This window comes from Lagopus muta, chromosome 5, assembly GCF_023343835.1.
Source record: "Lagopus muta isolate bLagMut1 chromosome 5, bLagMut1 primary, whole genome shotgun sequence".
In the NCBI taxonomy this organism is placed as follows: Eukaryota; Metazoa; Chordata; class Aves; order Galliformes; family Phasianidae; genus Lagopus; species Lagopus muta.
The window spans coordinates 60346376-60358938 of NC_064437.1; the positions used below are offsets into that span (position 1 = coordinate 60346376).

General features: G+C 40.7%; 1 protein-coding gene across 1 annotated transcript in view; it reads left to right on the forward strand.

The window, feature by feature from the left end:
* The window catches only part of INPP5F (inositol polyphosphate-5-phosphatase F), a 949391-nt gene that overhangs the window by 474577 nt on the left and 462251 nt on the right, over positions 1 to 12563 (forward strand). The window lies entirely within an intron of this gene.

Genomic DNA, 12563 nt, shown 5'->3' on the forward strand with positions numbered 1-12563 from the left:
TTACTGTCAAGTGACAGGAAGAAAAATGCTATCACCAGGCCAGTGCCTGTTGTGGCAGATTTGCAAAATGGAAATCTTCAAAGCCTTACAGGGTAAGGGCTCACAGCATGGCTAGTTCTGCAAATAACCTGCACACCTCCAAAGGGAGGCCCATCTCTGCAGAAAGATACCATGGTAAGTCAAATAACCAGGCAGCTGAGGTTGATGTGCACAAGCAGCAGGGTGCACGGCTGAGAAGTGCCAGGCAGCAAAAAGCATGTCCTCCCAAAGCCCATCGCACTTCCTCGATGGCTAACAGAGGTCACCAGATCTTCCTGGCTCGTTCACTTAAAAATTTCCCTAAAAGGTGAAGGAAGCTGTGAGAGAAATGATGCACACTGCAAAAATGCAGCCACTCGAATATCTTTCATGCACTGAAAGCCTGTCATCCCAGCTTCATTGTCACTTAATGCCTAGTGACGTCCCATCAAGTGTTTCCTCTTTATTAAATTCAACTGTGAATAAAATTAGCAAAGAAATATGGGTTTTAATTAATGCTTGCCTTGACCGTAAATGAAACAGATCTTTAATTTTTTTTTACTGTATTTTACTAATCAGATGCATTCAATATCTTGGATGCTAGTAAATTAATTCTGGACTAATGAAGTTAAAGGAGGTCATTTGTTAAAGAAAACTGATTACACATTGTGATCTCCTGGGGACCTAAATGAGAAAATCACTATAATGAAAAAATATTTTAAATGATGTAGGTCAACCAAGTAGATCATTAAGAATACAGGGGGGCTGAAAATATTAATGACAGCGTGACAGAAAAATGCCAAGAGGGAAGTGAGCTGACATAAGTAAGCAGAAAGACACTTATGGTGCTAGGCTGTAGGTTTTTTTTCCTTATAATAATTGAAACACTGTAATTTCATCATCTTGCCTCAAATTAGTCACCTGTGCCCAGATATTTCAATGACAACATAACAGCAGTGCACTAATATGTGTTATGTATATTGAGTTATTAATGTAGGTTGAGTTATTTGTGTAGACCATAAATACCCTTCCTAGTATAAATCACAGTGGCACCTGAGGATTCAAGCAAAAATATGGGTTTGTTGTGTGAGAAATAAGAAAAATATAGAAAGGGGAGTTTCAATGTCAATAAGCAAGCAGCGGCCAGGTGATAAGGGCTTACAGGGCAGTGTCAGGTGCAGCAAGCTTTCACATTTATGCTTAAAGTACAGCTAGCATGAGTGATGGGAACAGCACAGCTTGTGTGAAGAAGTGCTCTCAGGGCTGAAGCCATATTCCATCTAGCCCAGGAATGTCCTACCTCTGAGCTGATCATTACAGTCTGAGTGCTGCACTCCCCCAGCACCTGCAGTCACTGCAAGGAGCACGGAGTACCACTCTGTCCGTGCCCTTTATATTCATTTTGGACCTGCTGTCCACAAGTGTGCTCTATTTGAGCCTGATGATAACATGAGGCTCCACAGCTCTCTGTGGCAACATATCCCAGAACTCTGCCTGCCATGAGAAACAACAATTCCTTTCACCTGCCATACATTCATCTCCTGCTTGTTTCAGTGAGTTCCTGCGCCCAGTGCTCAGTGATGACTCTTCTCAAACCTCTAACTGCCACTGCAAAGGATTTGGGTCATCCTTTTTCCTGATGTATCAGGTTCTTTTCTGAGAATCCCTGATATGTCCCTCTTGCCACATTCACATCAAAGCTGAGGCTGTGATTTAGCCTAATCCTCTGTGGCAGAGCACACAAGCACTCAACAAGAGCATCTCTGCAGACTCTCAGGTTTGCTGAGTTTTACTGAGCCATCTTACAGAGCTTCAGTACATTCACAGAAAAAATAAACCCAAAGAGGTGATTGAAAGTAGGAGCGGAACAAGCAATGTTATCCCAAATATACCATAACAAGGAAATTCGCATGGCACAGCTAAACAAAGATCTTTGCACAATACTGCAGAGATGGGAAGATTACAAATTCAGGAAGCCAAACAAGAAACTCTAGGAAATGTTAGAGGAGAAGTTAATACACTACTGATAGGGGAAAAAAATAGAGGCACTAATGAAATCAGATGGAAAAAATCTTTTCTGAAAAGGGAAGAAAGCAAATAAAGCACTGGCACTGAAACTTCCCAGAAAGCAGTGAATTCAAAGGAGGGAAGTACCAAAATCCATCCTAGATCCTCTAAGTCCACTTTTCAGAATTTCTTTGCCAAATCAGACATGGAACAATACACTAGATCTGCAGAGCTAATGCAAACTACTGAAACTCATACAACCATCAGTTCTGTCACAAGGAGCTGTAATTAGGTTTGAGGAGCCAGTACCTCAGAGCCTGGAAGGACAATCATCAGATTACAGCTTGGAATACTCACAGAACTGGAAAGCAGTGAGGCTAAATTCTTCAGAGCATTTAGGCAAAACTCAGCTCCTCATTAAATGGAGTATTTGCTGAAATTCCAGGAAAGAAGACTAGGGTGAAGCTTACCATGGGAACAAGTAATAATATTAATTATTGAGAATTCTTATTATTTATTTGTTCTTTTAAATGCAGGCATTAAAATCAGTGGTAACAGGGCAATGATTAGATAGAGATTGCTTTTCTGAAGGTAAGCATTTCAGCCTCTTAGCTACCAGTTGTTTAATTGCCATTTCCAGATGAGCAGAAACAGCAATTGATTTGTGTTCATTAAATTCAGTCAGAGAACCAAGAACCAACCTCCATGTAACAATGTAAAGACAGCATTAGACAGAGTTAAATAACTAGCTCAGTTAATATTGTGATGTTCTGACTTCAAAGCAAGCAAATTTGATATTGAATCAAAAGCCAGCATTCCTTTAAGAGCTCCTTCATTAAATAAACATCCTACAAGGATAGAAGTATCCAGGACTGTTCATCTCTTCGTAACTGCTCCTTTCAATTAAAGTACTCTGACTGTCCACAGATGAGAAGCCCCAACAGTTACAATGCAACCATTGTAAGACCCAACTTCCATTTCAGAATAAGCATGTTATATTTAAGTACTGTGACAGCAGGTGGTCCTGCAAAAAATATGGAGTTATCGAATAAAGGACAAACAAGAAAACCTCAAGATGTTTTGTTCAGTACAAACATGGGGAAAATAAAATGACAGTTCTACCAGAAAAGGAATAGGTTACTGACAAATTGCACTCACTTTAGGAAAGAGATGTCTTTACAATTCCAAAAGGAAAGCCAGAGACTGAACAGAAATTTGTTAACAGATTAGGCTTGTACTGGATCATTTGAAAATCCCTTCCCACATGAATTCCCAACATTTTTTAGAAGAAAGCTGCTACAAGTGGCTGTGAGCCTTTAGGCACTGCTCACCCACTGGGAAAACTTTGCAAAGTCCCTCAGAAGAAGAATGCAGAATGCTTCCCAACATGACATACTGCCACCTCGGAGCTCGGAGTAGCCTGGGATGATGAATAATAGGGAGTCAATTGAAATTATATATGAAATAAAGATGTACCAAACTCTTTTGCTGTATACGTACACTTAAATGAACTTTGCCAGAGGAATGGAGCTTTCAGCTGCTCATGTTCATGAATAACACAAAAGCATTGAACTGCAATTTAAAGCATTCTATGATTATGGCAGCACAGGGCACGTGGACCCAACCTCCTTGCATGTATTCCTATGAATCAGTGTTACAGGATGGAGCTGCTAATTGAGTGGCTTAGAGGTAGGAAGTGATCCTTTGGACTAGCAAAAAGAAAGATGCAAGAGCAAGCATACGGTACGTGTTGCTCCAGTTACTGACCTCCATTTAATCCAGCTACTGAATACTTCATTCATTTATCCAGCAATCACATAAAAATGATACAAAGCATAATAACAGAAAACTAATTGCACAGAATACAGTGCGCACAACATGGCCGCATCCTTCACCTTTATGTTTACAATAACAAAGCTCACAGAAGGCTTATGAGCTCCTAGGGACAGAAGGATTAGTAGACTACTCAAGGGCTAGCTCTCACAGGCAGAGATTGTAAAACCTTCCACTACAGTTGTAAACTAACTGGAGGGAGGAGCTTTTATTCCCACATGGAAGCAGAAGGCAGATTTAAGGCAGTGCTGTGCCCATGATGTAACTATCAGCCAACAAGAACATGAGAAGTAGCTACTGCCTTACCCCTTGTGCTGTGTGCATGCAGCCCACTGAAATTACTGTCCAACAAGCAGCATGAAGAAAAACATCAGAAAGAAACTTCACATATATTTGCTGTCATCCCAACAGAACAGAAAGGAACATAACCAGAATTACCAATGATGTATTTCTCAATCTACTGCTGTTATGCTAAGGATTATGTTTATAAAATAGCTAATTACAGTTTTAAACATAAGTAAATGCTGAAACTGAGTTATGTTTTACTCATGTGCATTACTTTTCTCACCTATAAAACTTAGAGCAGATGTACAGTGGGACACATTGGTGTGGTTGATTCAGGTAGAAAACGAGCAATGGTTTGCCATACTCACTATGCACATCTGAATGCAGCATATTACCAGTGCAGTGATGAGCAATGATATCTCCAATCCTAACCATAGAAGAGCTACGTATTTATATATATGAATATGTATATACCTACTTAAAATTAGAACAGTGCAAAACAATGCATTTATGCTTTCCAGAGTTGAGTTCTCTTTGCTAGTGAAAATTCAAGGTATGTCCTTCACAATGTGCACACCTTTAAACTGGGAGAGGACACCAGTAAAATCTGTTTTGATTGAAAAGAGAATGATTTTACTATTATTTACTATTTTACACTGATTTTAAATCAATGAAACATAGGCGTGAAAGAAAGAAAGAAAGAGAGAAAGAAAGAAAGAGAGGAAGGAAGAGACGAAGGAAGGGAGGAAGGGAGGAACTAGAAAAAACAACACCAACAGCAACCACTACCTCTAGCTCAAAAATGCAATGGAAACATCTCTGAAATTTAGCATGAAATCTATGTAACAGGAAATGAACAGGTACGTTTCTGAAGAAGCCACCTGACAATGGCTGTTAAAGGATCCCTCACCACCATCTAACCCAAGACCTCCTTGTAAAGTTTTTTTCTAATTTCTTGATCAAAAGTGAAGTGCAAGAGATTTATTACTAAGACACAGCCAATAAATTCCTTATTTTATTTACTGTTAGCTATGCTTACAGGCTTTAAGCTGCACTGAGATTTGGCAGGCGGTCTTTATTTTCAGTTACTACTATGATGCATTAGAATGCAAGCAAGTTGACACCAAATGTCAAAATAAACACCTCTGCCTCATGTCCAAACATTGTATGACATTGTACTGCAAAAGGCTAAAGTAAGGCTGCTAGAATCAGTCATTCTAACCACTGTTTTCTGCAGCTGCTACTATAGGAGAGTAACTAAAGCATGGGGTTTTGCACAATCCCAAAATACTGCATTCTCGTGGCTGTGAAAGAAATGTGGCTCAAGCTGAAGCAACATACATCACATTAATCTAATCTTGGTGTACTGAGAAGATAGCTGCCACATATAAAATATATGCTTTGTCCAAAATTTCAGTGTAAATTCATGTGTGTATACATGTATTGACTTATTAAATTTGGAAATGTTGGAAATAGCAACATCTACAGAAATACATACTGCTGCTGGTATAATACATAAGAAGTTATAAGCCTCTTTTAATAAAAAAAAATCCTTTTAATTCTATACCTGGTTTTTGTGACGTTACTGTTAATTCAGCTGATGAAATATTAAGCGAGCAATTACTGTGTGTGCTCTATAAATGGCTTTCCATCCACTCAGGCTATACAGAAGGCTACACCAAATTAGAGGGAAGATATTTTACTAAAAAGTATCTTCTTTACTCAGAGAGAGTCTCAATGTGAGGCTGAAATCATTTCACCAAATGAGAGCCCTGAACAAAGGCCACATCCATTAAAGAAAAAAAAAAACAAAAAAAACACCACACCAAACAACAAAACAAAACAGACCAGAAGAGGCAAATCAGCTCAGAGCTCCCAGTCTCCATCTTGAAGGAGCTCAGGGCAACCACATCCCAGCTCCACACCTGGGGCTCCCAGCTGGCACACATCTTGTTGCTCACAAAAGGAAGTGAGATGGAGGTAATCCCCTTAAGAAAGCTTGTTACAGCCTCTGAAACACAAGGCATGTATGAAGAGCACGGAATAAAGGTCACTTTGTGCTCATTTTTCTAGAAAAACAGAGCATTCAAAAATGAGAGTCAGACACAGCCTGATCCCCAACACAGCTCATGCTACATACAGTGTGAAAGGGCTCACTTTGCAAGCATCCTGCTCCATCCCACTCTTGAAAGTACAACCGTAACCATAATTGACTGCTAGTGCCTAATGGTCTGCTAGGGATATGCTAGCATAATTCTATCTGTGGAGATGGGTGTCAGGCACTGACACAAGCATTTAGAGAGCTATATGATCTGCCAAGTACATAGAGCTCCTAGTAAAACCAATATCCTAACAGAACCAAAACGTGGTTGCTTATGGAAGCTGCATGCCATGTCCCTTCTCTGCACGCACACACACTCCCTGTAGTGCCCTGGTGCAATGAACAATCATTGGCATTAAGTAGGTAGGAGCCCCACCAAAGCAGTCTCACTGCAGGACATTTGTAAGCAGTGAAATCCCCTTTGTGATTAGCCCATTAGAAACCTGTCACATCATCTCTGATTGCTGTGGTTATGGGCAATCTGCTCATTATTGAGACAACACGATAAAGGAAAAAAAAGTGATGTACATCCTTTTACTGTCACAGGGACAAGTGCTTCCTCTTTTCATGTATCATTCTCACTTTTGGACAGTACCAGCTGCTGCAAACTGAGGGAGAAGTGCCTGCTCTGCAGCACTGCTATTTGTTCTCCCTTTATTCTTCCCTTAGAAAATGTAAGAAATTGGCTGCCAGATGGGGAATTCTTTAGCTCAACCCTTATCCTCACTACCTTCAGAGCTGTGCCATAAACCTTCATTCTCCCCAGAGCTGAAGCTTTCACATCCCTGGTTCCCAAAACCCAATTTTGTTTCAAAAAGAGCAACATCAGTCCCCTTTAATTATACAGAAGCCTCTTCAGGAAAAGGCATAGCTGGAAGGATCCCAGTAGCTGGTATTTATCCAGAAGATTGATAATTGTATGCAACACGGACCTCTAAAAATGATTAGTGCAATACAGACAGCTTCTGCCTTATAAAGATGTGATATAAAGGAGGTCAGGCTAAATGCAACCACCCCTCCTGAACTTAAATACTACGAATCTACAAAAAGATCATCTATTTTATTCAGTGTCTCATAACAAGATGATTATGCTCACCCTTTCTCCTGGCACATCACTATCATTGACAGATTCACAAAATAATTCTGCTACAGACAGAATGACAAATAATATGCTCAAAAAACACCCTACAGTATTTAGATATTACTACCAGAAGGCATGAAGATATTTGCATTTCAGGCTTAGATTGGGCTGTAACGTTTGCATCAAAGCAAATATGTTTTTCAGAAAGTGGTTAAAATTACCCAGTTGACAGCATCTGACTGATTTCTGGTACACTGTATTGTTTTCATGCAGATGAATTTCTACATTCAGTAGCTTATTCTTCTGGATCTGGGAAAGAAAATTTATTTTCCTTTGTTCACTTCCAAGCTTGGATCCGGGATTCTGAATGATAATCTAAATATTTAAACTATTATGCAAGTCTTTAATCAAATCTGCTAAACAGTCTTTCTGGATGTGTTCCGATATAAAATAAAATGCTTTGTGCTATAATGGAAGAATTACTGATATTAAAGGTTTTAATCCTAAATATACCACAGAGCGTTTCTTTACACATCAAGCAGAGTCTGAAGGGCTGCTATTTTTATCGGGTTTGCATTTCATAGATAAGCATTAACTGCAGATTATGGGATTGGTTCACACCAGGTTTCCCCATGCCAAAAAGGTAGGGCTTTTCAGAACGAGCAAAGCCAGACACTTCTTAGCTATAAGTACCACAGGTTTAAGTGTCATTAACGTGTTTTTGTACTCATCTCTCTGATTAGCTTTTCCATGGTAGCAACTTTCGCTGTTGCTAGGACAGATTCAGTGGCAACCAGAGGAAAGGTCTATAGCAGCTGGAGAGACAAAAGGCAATCGCAGAGGATGGGCATGATTTGCTGGCCATGGTAATGCAGTAGGCAGCAAGAGCTGCCTGCAGAACTCCCTGCCCCACAGGACACAGCCCTGCACATCCCAGCAGGGATGGCACAAAGGATCCGGCCCAGTCTAACATCAGAGAGGACACCAAGGTTATCAGCACTGCTTGTTGCATTAGGATGCAAGAAACAAATCCACTCATCAGAATATCTACAGTAACATGGAGTTAGAAGTTCTGGCAGTGTCCTAGAGTGAAGTGTAGCAGCAAGTGCAGCTTGTGAAAATTAAAGCTGAGAGAAAAGGGAGAATTCTACTCCAGAGAGAATAGCTCAGGGGCAGAAGGCAGGGTTATTCACAGCCTTTATTCATCTTGCTGCTTGCCTGGGATAATAAGAGAAGGGCCATAATATGGAAAGCTAAGAATGATGAATGCAGTAATTTGAAAATACTTTCAAGCATCTTTTTCATTCTTACCAGGAAATAGTTGTTGTGACAGTTTAAAGCTATTCAGGAGAAAAATACATTTGAATGGAAAGGAAGAAAAATGTTATTCACAAAGCTTTCTAAGGATTCAGGGACGAACCATTGACCTGCACAGAGAACAGACATCAGAAAGTGAATAAAGAAAGGACGGGAAGAGAGGCATGAGGGAAAAGATATATTCTAAACCCTCACTACAGGAAGGAGAGACAGGAATCCTGTGTTATGAAAGGAGTTCTGAAGGCAAAAAGAGCAAGCCCAGAGGAAGCCACTGTCAAATGATTAAGAACAGAGGATAATAGACTGAAGGAGATCCCCGATAGATGGAAAAGGAAAAAAGTCTTCAGAGGCTCTTTCAGAAGCAGACATGGAGTTGAAGGCATGCATCTGTGCTGCAGAGGGGACAGGATTGTTGAATCTGCCTGTAATCCGTGTTTTTAAGGTAGCAATCAAATACTTGGCTGTAAACAATGTGGTTTACAAGCGTGACACCAACAGGCTTGTGTTCTCAGTGATCGTTGTCAGAAAATCTCCCTTTGATACCGGCAGCTCACCTCCCATTAGAAGCAGCAGGAGTGGCAGCCTGTAGAGCCAGCTGAAGGCGTTCCTATCGCTCTCTCACAAGTCTGCTCTTCCTACGGTGGAGCAGAAGCCATAACTACACTCCCCTGCAAGCAGCACTTGTACTGGTGCCTCTGGGGCTGGTCTCTGAGGAAAAGATTTGATTAGGGAGATGGGAGGGTACACCTACGACAAATTAAAAGGCAATTATTCTGAACTTCTTCATCAGAGAGGGAGGACAAAACTGTTCTGCTCTGAAAGTAAAAAGTGAATAACTAGGTAGGGGTGATGGGTGCTTGGTTTGATACACCAATCCTTCTAATTCCAGAGGCGATTTCTATCCAGGTGAGAGGAGCAGACCTGCACCAAAGCAGCAGCTCCTAACTTTGCTGTGGTGTTCTCAAATTCTAGCACTGCTGAATGCTTTTCCCATAGCAGCAAACACAAGTCAGCTCACCTGTGCTTCTTTTTCCACATGCAAAATAGAACACATCAAATGCAAGGAGGCTAGCACTGGTTTGAAGCAGATGCATAGCTTGAGCAAACATCAGAACCAATTACACTCAAAAATACTGTTTGTCTCAGCTATTTGCATTCCTTGTACACACTTTTAAGAACTGATTCAGTAATCAATCTCAATTGCTTAACAATTCATAGCATGAAGTCACAGCCAGAAAGATGCATGTTGAATAAGAGGAGAGGTTCTTAGCCCCATGCAGCTGATTGCTCTCTATCTTGAGGCCTGGCATCTTTATAAAACTCCAGCAAGCAAAGTGGCAGATGATATTGCTATTTTCCATGCAAACACATAATCCTGTTCTGAAGGCTACTAAGCTCTTTGCCACCAAAATCAGTGGAACTCCGGCTGTTTACATCAGATCTGTGAAAGGCTTTGAAGATTAAAAGAGCTGCACAAGTGTTAAGTGCAGCTATTTTGGCAAGGAATCCAGACCAGAAACAGAAGTGGTTACACACAGACTCTATTGTTTCCTGACAAAAGTCATCTTTATTAGCAGAAAGGCGGAAGCCAGTGAAACCCAGATCAAAAAAAATCTTTGGAGATTCAACAGTTCTCTTCCTAGAGCACTTTCAGAGGCACTATCAGCAGAAGAGTACACTAAAGAATTCCCTTGTGTCCATTGCTAGTCCTTTCTCATATCAACATTCATTTTTTAAATAATAATTTTGACCAGTCGCTAGGCTAGGCCAGTATTCAGGGGACTTCCCAGCAAGATGAGTTTATGCAGATGAACAGGAGGCTTGAGATGAAAAGGCTTTTTGTAACAGCACAAGGTGAGCAAGCAAAAAAAGTCATTGGAAAGAGTATCTCAAAAACCCAGAGCACAGCAGATGAAAGAGCCCTGGAGAAGCCTCCTGGCACAAATACCAGAGCAGGTGCAAAGTTCTTTGGGTTTTCTTTGTGTTATGTTCTTTGTCGTGTTGGTTTTTCCTTTCTCTCCAGACAAAGAAATCAAAGCCTAAAAGTCTTGGAAGAAAGTTTGAAAGAGAAACAGGTGGATAAAATGGCACTGGAAAGATATGCTACTAGTAAGGAATCTGCAGCAAAGGTGCTGTACGAAGTAATCCATCAATAAATGTAAATAAAAGCAGAGTTAAGGATGAGAAGTAAGACAGGTACTGGGGAAAAATGGATGAAACACCTGCAGTTGAACAGGCTATGTTTAGGGCAGTACTCCAGAAAAACATATCAGTATAGAGTGTCAAGACAGATCTCAGACAATTCTGCACAGACCAGCTGAACCTGCTATAATAATTTCACAAAATTTGAGCTTATTCTGGCAGCAGCACACAACGTGTTGTGGTGAATTCTGCAAACATGTGACATCCCCAGAGATCGATCAGGCTGACAGAAAACATCTACGGCAAGTCAGTGCATGTGGCGACAGCAAGCAAGGTGATGATGAAGTGGTTAAGGATGACTACTGAAGTAAGACAAGGAGACATGCTATGCCCAGATTTATTTCTCCTTTTCCCTGAAACTGCTTGGCTTTAGCCTAATAAGGGCTGTGGTTCAAAAGGAAGATAGAAGAATAAATGAGCTGTATGAGTTGCATTGATAGATAAGTAAAATTGACCTCATAGCATGGATTATAGAAGCAACTGAAAAAGGAGATAAGGAGAACGTGAAACTCAATCTGGGAATTTTTAGAGGTCAATAAAAACTGTAGGTCCAGGTATCCCAAAACCCTGCAGGCTCTGAGGACTCCAGGTCAAGAGTGGGAATTATGAAGATACTGGAAAGAGAAGGATTATACCCATTGCTACCTACTGCAGGTGAATTAAAAATATTACAGGATCTATACGGTCAGATCTATTAAAAATTATAATTGAAGAAACTCAGCAGGTTGGAATTATGAGAGAAGCAAGTAAAGTCATTGACTGCAGAAATGACTTCAACTAAATGATAGTGTATCATATGGAATAAAAAGGGCGGATAACACAGATGCCTTATTTTATTTCTGTTGTTGCTATTGTGTTAATAGACACGCTTCATATCCAAATCTAAAGTAAAATCTAAATCCAAATCAGAAGTACACAAACCAGCTCAGCAGCATCTGCCCTGAGCTTGCCAGCGTATAAAATAAAATGCAGTGTCACGGAGCCATGGACTTGAGCCAGTGCACCCTGGGGCCAGGAAGGCTCAGCTCACTCCTGCAGGTCTCTGCAAAGCCCAGGCTCCAAAGAGGAGCACAGAGAATCTGCTGTTCCGAGAGAGCTGAACACATTAATCATTCATGGATTCAGACTATTGCCCAGAAGAAAAACAGCCACTGTGCATTTACACAGTCTTTTCATCATTTCCCATCTTATATTTGATCACCTTATGTAGTGGGTCAGGAGAATTTCAGTGAATTCTCCTGACAGCAAGAGACTGAGGCATTCAGTATAGACCTCTGCAGCTGCTAGAAGCGTGGATACAATTTTTCAACGAGCAGCTTCCTATTCTCAGTGTGTCTTTGCAGTGTTCACAGAGAGCATTCACGCACAGACAGATCTTCTTGCTAGGGAAACAGTTGATAGACAAGAGCAGCATGTTTCTCTCATCCACTTCATCTCATCACACGTTTTGCAGCCGCACAGAAGGGAGTGACCTAATGCCTTCCTACTGTATCTTTCTCTTCGATCTTCATATCACAAAGGAAGAAAGTAGGTAGGAAAAAATCTTCAAGATCATCAAGTCCAGCCACCAGTCTGACCTACCAAGTCCTGTCACTTAACCGTGTCCCTAAGAGCCACATACACACATCTCTTAAATACCTCCACAGATGGCAACTCCATTACTGCCCTGAGCTGCTCACTCCAATTCCTTACCATGAAGAAATTCTTCCTAATGTCCAG